A 7,450-nucleotide genomic window follows, 5' to 3' on the forward strand; every position below is an offset into this window, starting at 1 on the left:
TCCTTCCTTTCCTTCCTTCCTTCCTTCCTTCCTTCCTTCCTTCCTTCCTTCCTTCCAGCTTAAAGATCACCCAGTTCCAGCCCTCTGACAAGGGAAGGGATGCTTTCCACTATCCCAGGTTGCACAGAGCCCCATCCAACCTGAACTCTTCCAGGGATAGGGCATCCACAGCTTCTCTGGGCAGCCTGTGCCAGTGCCTCACCACCCTCACAGTCAAAAATTTCTTCCTAATTTCTCCTCCAAGCCTACCCTGGGTCAGTGTCACCAGTACTGGTGAAACCCTGGAAAATGTTATTGGGTTCTTGTTTCAGTAACTCCCAATGAACACTTTGCGCATGTACCTGGATAAAACTGCTTCTCAGGCTTCAGAACCTGGAATGGCAGTGATCCATCCAGCCTGTGACCACCTGAGCAGCAACAAAACCCTTCCTAGCCAGGCCCATTCATCTGCCCCCTCAGTGGCACCAGCAGGAGGCAAATTCTAGCAAACCAGTGTTTTTCTAGTTCCTCTTTGTTAACCTTCACTAACATCTTGCCCCACTCAAGATTCACCTCTTTCCAGAGTTATTTACATACTTTAGAATAATGTTATAGGTTATTTTGTCACCCTCATAGCTGTTGCTTTGTTGAAATTTACACTTTTCTCTTGTATTTTAAGTAAATTCCTCCACTTCCAGCTGAAGTGAGCTCAATTTGAGTGACCTTCAGCAGATACCATTGCAATTATGGCCTCCTTCTCCTGACCCTCTTTGCACACATTTTATCACAGATAAAGAACTTTTAGGCTTCTTTAGCAGCTGAACAAGGTGATGAGCTCAGAGGATAAAAACAGTGTACCTCAGTGAAAGGGGGTCTTGGAAGGAATAAGAAGGATGTAGTACAGGCCCCTCTCTGAGGAAAAAGCTAATTGAAAACCAGTGATTTTCATGCTGTCAAAGAAACTCAATCAGTAACAGGCAAGAAATAATCCTCTTATATAACAGGTCAAATAATAATATGTCATCAGGGTGCTTTTAACTTCATTAGAATTTGTCCCTTGATAAGTGACATTTTAATTATGTGATCAGGTAATAAAATAATACATGCCTGAAAACTTATGGCCAACTCACACATAATTAACGGTCCTAAATTAACCCTGGATGATAGGGTAGAAGCTAATCTTAGATAGAAAACACTCTACTGGACATTTTTCACATGCCTGTTTTGGAGTTCTGAACTGATGGTTCGATTTGGCAAAATAACTGACAGGGTGCCATTCATCTAACCCATAAGATAACCAATAAAGGGAACAAAAATGCTGGGGGGATTTTCTCAAGCATTGCTATGAAATGGAGATGTAGATTATGCAGGACCAGGCTTGAGGAGCCCGATGTAAAGACAGTGCTTGAGTACTTTAACTTGGGCATTAAATATTTGAATATGCCAGTCTGATGTGGAAGTGACTCTAGATGATCTGAATTTTTACTTAGTGACCTAGAGAAATAAATAAAAGGATTTAAGAAATGAAACAAATTTTGATCTGTTAAACTTTTAAGACTACTTGCTTTTAATGCAAATTGTTGGAGCAAAATTCTGGGAGGGAAGGGAAAGGGAAAGGGAAAGGGAAAGGGAAAGGGGGGAAAGGAAAGGAAAGGAAAGGAAAGGAAAGGAAAGGAAAGGAAAGGAAAGGAAAGGAAAGGAAAGGAAAGGAAAGGAAAGGAAAGGAAAGGAAAGGAAAGGAAAGGAAAGGAAAGTGCTGGTCAGTAAACTCAGCACAAATCATAAACTCTAAAGGCACAGAGCTCCAGAATTCAACCACTCTGCCCTGAACAGCGTGAGTCTCATCTAACTTATAAACATCTCCAAAGCATTTATCACTGCAGTATCTGGACCATGCACATAGATTCTGGGATACAGGGGGCTATGTCCAGAAGAGCTGATCAATTTCCTGTTCACCTGCTGTGTTGCCCTTTGGTTTCACCATTACATCTGAAATAATGCAAGTTACTCTGTGATCACAGGCATATCGCTCACAAATGTGGTGTCCTCATGTGACTTTAATGCCAGCATTCAGGTAAGAGTTACTAGGGTTTGGGTTTACTTTTTTTGGCAGCTCCTCTGACGTTTCCCAGGAGAAGAACCTCTGGCTACACTGATCCTTTCACATCCTGCTGTTCCCTAAGCATCAAATTTGGGTATCAGCAACCCCAAGAGTAAAAATGAACTGTGAAGGAAAAATGTTCTGTTTCAAAGATGTCCATGTGGATCTGTCACTGTTTTTATCCGGCAGAATGGGAAACCATTGGGGAGCTTTGATGTTCAACGGGGAGACATAGACCAGACAAGGGTGGGGCTGGTTTAGCCTGGCCTGTTTTTTTTTTTTTTTTCTATTTTATGCCTGAAGGGAGTATAAAAATCTCCATACCACCCAGGAACCAGCAGATTCTGCCCATTTCAGCTGTTCCAAACCCAGGTATATACTCTAGCAGCCTGTGTCTGGGTGTAAGCAAATGCAAGGAACAAATGTTGACAGATCTGGAAGTTATCCAGAAAATGACCTGGTAACCTGCAGATACAAGGAGACAAGGGTGAATTTGTGTATCAGAAAGATGGGTGCCCAAGTGGCACTCTAGGGGTGGTGTTTCTTCAAAAATGAAGCAAGCAGTGAGAATCAGAATGGCTCAGAAGTGCAAAGTATATCATAAAAATTGTCATTTATTAATAGTACTTCTGGGAACTCCCTGGGAACCATATCTGCCAGCAGTGATATCTGCACATCAATCTAACTCCTTCTTTTTATTCTGTGGCAAAACCCCTGCATTATTGCTCTTGCTGCTGTGGCCCCCTCCCAGGCTGCTGTGATGCATCCCTCCTTTTGGGATGAATCCCTTCCCAGGCCATCTGTCTTTCCACTCCAGCTCCTTCCCAGCCCCTCCCTCACCTGCTGCCTCCCACACACAGCCTGAGCCAGGATCCTTAGCACCCTTCCCAAGCCTGCTGGGACAAACTCTGCATGGAGGGGGATTTTGGAGGTCTCTGACTCCTCTGGTGGCCCAGAGCACCCAAGTGATGTGGCTGAGGTTGTGAGAAGCACTGATGGAGAGTGTCAGCATCATCCTGCTGGTGCCAGGCCAGCTTGGTGTCCAGCATCCCCTGTGCTTGAGGGGTTTTCCCTAGACAGCTTCTTCCAGGTGCTCTGATCCAGATGCTGGCTCTGGAGGCATTTTCCCAAATAAAGTTTCCCACCTGTCTCTCTGCAGATATTAACTGGCAACCTGGTGTGATCCCACAGCCCATGGGTGGTGCAGGGGGAAAGGAGCTTCCATCAGAGCTGGACAATGTGGGAAAGGAGTGGAACATGTGGAAAGCAGGATCAGGGCACCTCCAGAGCTGGCAGCTCCCAGCACAGTGGATGGAAAGGATGGAAAGGAGCAGGAATAATCCTGAAGAAGTAGGAATAAACCCTGTCCTGGAAGGGATGGAAAGGAGCAGGAATAATCCTGAAGAAGTAGGAATAAACCCTGTCCTGGGCCAGGACACTGGAGAACAGTGGTAACTGCAAATACTGCCCAAGCTGGGGTAGCAGGATTGTCAGAACCCAGGACATTCCTCTGGCTGCCCTGGAGGACTCGAGACCCTGGCGGGGGGCTCAGAGACCTTGGCATGGAGTCAAAAACACCTGTGCCTTTGATTTTAACCCATGGAAACAATTACCAACTTTGTGTGAGGAGTTACAAGCCACAAGAGTTTGAGTAGAATGATAGTGAATTTATCACAGGGTGAAAATGTAGAATTTTGGGGTTTTTAGAATGGGGGTTCAAGAAACAAGATGGAGGAATCTGGGCATGTTCTGTCTTTCTTCTTCTTGTCCTCTATCTTCTGCTGTGATAATGACACTTCTGGATTGGTTTAGGGTAGAGACAGACTGTCTAACATAGGTGATAGGTATTGGAAAATTATTGTAAATAAAATACACATAGGTTTTAGTATAAAAAGATAACACTGCCCCGAGGGCAGACAGTGTGCCACAACCCAACCTGCTGGACAGATCTCAGCAGGTCAGAAAAAGAATGTATTAGATAAAAGCAAATAAACAACCTTGAAAACCAGAGCTGAGGAATCCCGACTTCTTCTTCGAGTGCGGGGCTAGGAAAAAAGACTTTTTAATACCTGGGGAGCCATTCCAACAACTCAGAACCTGAGACAGGATCCTGTGGGTGAGGGGCACAACACAAATGAGTGTTTGGTCTGGTTTCCTTCCAGACTACTGTAAAATGTGCCTCCTCTCAGGCTGTGTTTGGCTGGGTGTCCTGCAGGGAGCCAGGGCTGTGTCACACACTCTGCACTGGCAGGAGGCAGCAATATTTAGAGTAATCATTACATGGATCAGCATAAAACAAAACTCTTATCAAAATTAACAACATAGTCCCTAAAACTGATGCTGTTTCAAGCTACTCATGATACCTGATGGCTAAATCCAGCCAACAGCACTTTGTCAGGGCTGGTGTGGGTTTGTGTCTTCTGGAGACAAAGCTTGCCTGATTCCAAATGCTCTGTGAACATATTGGCATGACCAACTGGAATTAAGCCTGGTTCACTTTGCTTCCATCACAGTTCTAAACCCACAGGTTCACAGCACACCTCTCCCAGCCATGAAGCCTGGGCAGCCTGGGCTGCAGCCCCTCACACAAACGCAGAGCACCAGCAGCCTGGGCTGCAGCCCCTCTGTCCTGGGTTGACTCTATGATGCTTTTATCCCCAATTGTCTCGTTCTGTTTATGCTGAATAATAAGTTTTGCACCTTTCAGACTTGTTCCAGAGAGTGAAGGGGGGAGAGGAGAAGCTGCAGTTTGTTTTCAGACACTGCACTCGCTCCTCCGCATTACTGCTCCTGGACTGTGCTGTCTGTGGATGGACAGACAGCGGGACAGAGGCCGGGCCTGGCCTGAGGCATTTCCAGCAGGGAGGGACTGGTAAGAGACTGAGTGAGCTGAACTGCAACCCGGGGACGGGGTTTTCTCAGTTTTTCATCTCTTTTGGAGCAGCAAGTGGTCTCATTGTTTAATATTGTTTAGGTTTCATTGTTTAATAAACAGTTTTTTTCCACTTTTCTCCAAGGAGGTAGTTTCTCCCAAACTGGTTGCAGGGAGGGGCTGATTGAATCTGCTTTACTAAAAGAGCCCCTTTGGGGGTTCTCTCCCAAATTTGCCCTGAACCAGGACACCCTCACACAAATCCAGAGCACCAGCAGCTGGCAGCTCTGTCTGCTCTGTGAGTGCAGCACCCTGAATGGCCCTTGATGATCCCAGTTTTGGTTCCAGCAGGTGGGAAGTGGCCTGAGCTGGTCACAGCTGTGATCAGATGGATGCTTGAGTGCAACAGCAAGATTCAAAGTAAGGACAGAAAGAGCATTTATACCAAGAACCACTCCAGAACACTAAATTGCTAAGGTGGACACCTATTCCTAGTAGCTTGTGAACAATCTGGTAGGGTATAGAAGGCTTTAAGACTGATCAGCCTCCAAAATGTGTATGCAAAGGGACAGTCCCCACTGAAGGGAGAGGCTGCAGTATGAATTCACACCTCCTCCAAGCAGAGTGAATCCACACAGGACAGCATCCTCAAAACAAAACTGCCCTGAGTGGTCAAATCAGCACAGCTTAAGAAATATTTGACCCTTGAAAGAGAGGGGTTTTGCACCTCAGCTTCTGTGATACGAGTCTGCAGTGCATTCTCTCTCCTGGTCCACTGCAAATCACATTTCCTTGAAATGCTTTTATACTTTACCTGGCATTTACAATGGTCTAGAAGTACATGCACCACCATTTACCATGTCTGTTAAGGGAAAAATCTGCTCCAATGTGATTTCCAAGAGACCAAGTCAGTACAACAGCAGATGTGAAACTGGCAAAGAAAACTGCCATTGGATTTTTTAACCTTTGTATCTGTCTGTCTGTATCCTTCATTTGACCTCCAACTCTCCCTTCTGTACCCCTTGAGCTCTCCATTTTTTAATCCTAACAAGGTCACACTTTTGCTTGGTGGCTTCAGATCCAGCACTCTCCCTGCCAACCTCCAGCCAGTTAATTGTTCCACTCCTTAATGTTCCCAGGGTCTCAGGATGTGTCACCTCCCCCCTGACCTCCGGGGCACTTTCAATCTCTTACAAGCTGAAGCTTGCAGCCATCTCTGTCTAAAACCTCCTCCTCAGCCGTGCTGCAGCAGCATCAGAAGGAGCCAGGGAGGATCAAGGCCCCGTTGTGCTCAGATCTGCATAAACACCCACTGAGAGACAGCTCCTGCCCTCCTGAGGTTATGGGCTGAAAGGGAAGGCAGGCAGAGGGAAAGGGAGTGGGGCACATGGCAGTGGAGCATTCATGGTGATGCAAGTCACATCCCTTGTTAGACTCTCTCTTTGTTGTGTTTTAATTTTTATCTCCCCTCTAAATGAAAATAAAATAAGTTGTTGGCTTGTTTTTGGGAGTATTGGAAATGACTGTTTGCAAAAGTGATCATCTGCTCTCATCCACCCTGGTGCTGTGCCAGTGCTGCTCCCAGAGGAGCTCCTGGGGCTCTGCAGGAATAATACAGCACAGAAGCACCAGGAGATCAATGAAACCCCTCCTGCCCCATCAGAGCTGGCTGCAGGAGATCAGTGAGACCCCTTGGCTGCCCTCCTGCCCCATCAGAGCTGGCTGCAGCCTGGCTGTCAGCCCAGCCATGGCAAGCTGAGGGCAGTGGAGCACAAAGTGCCCTGCCAGGCACCAGCCCAGGGCTGCAGAGGAGTTATCCTCCTTACACCCCAAAAGGAGGGAGCATCCCTGACAGATCACAGCACACACACCTGCCAGGGGAGAAAGAAAGTTCTGAGAGCTGGAAAAATTGCCCTGAAGTAGGGCATATATGACAACACTTCAGTCTAACTGTAAGGAGAATAATTTATTCTCCATTTTCTCAGGCAGTGGAAGTGTACCAGCATTACAGAACTGCAAGGACCAAGGACAGCCTGTCCTGATGCAAAAAAGTCCTACCTTTAAAGTGAGGCTTCAGAATGGTGTGTGAGAGTTTGATTTGCATCCAGAGTGGAAACATGCTTGCCAGCCATCAGGCTGATGTGATTTGAAGCAGCTGAGATATTAAATGCACTAAACCAGAATGTATAATAGCCATGCTGGCAGACCTTTAATTATTGTCATGCTTGTGGGCACTGATATCACTCAAATTAAAAGCTTTCCCCACTACTTGCATTTTTTTAATATGTTGATGTACTCTGCACTGATGGATTGTCCTCTCTTGTCCTTCTCTCACAAAATGCTTGGAAGAATTTGCATCAGTGCAGAAATAAAAATTATTGGCACTCACTTGCCATATTTTTGGAGCTGTTTTTATTTTGTTTTAAAGCACAGACCCACTAGCTATGAAAACATTTTGGTGAGTTTGGAGGGGTAGTGTTGATTTCTCCACCAATTTT

The sequence above is a fragment of the Geospiza fortis genome, unplaced genomic scaffold (genome assembly GCF_000277835.1).
Source record: "Geospiza fortis unplaced genomic scaffold, GeoFor_1.0 scaffold20, whole genome shotgun sequence".
NCBI classification, from domain to species: Eukaryota; Metazoa; Chordata; class Aves; order Passeriformes; family Thraupidae; genus Geospiza; species Geospiza fortis.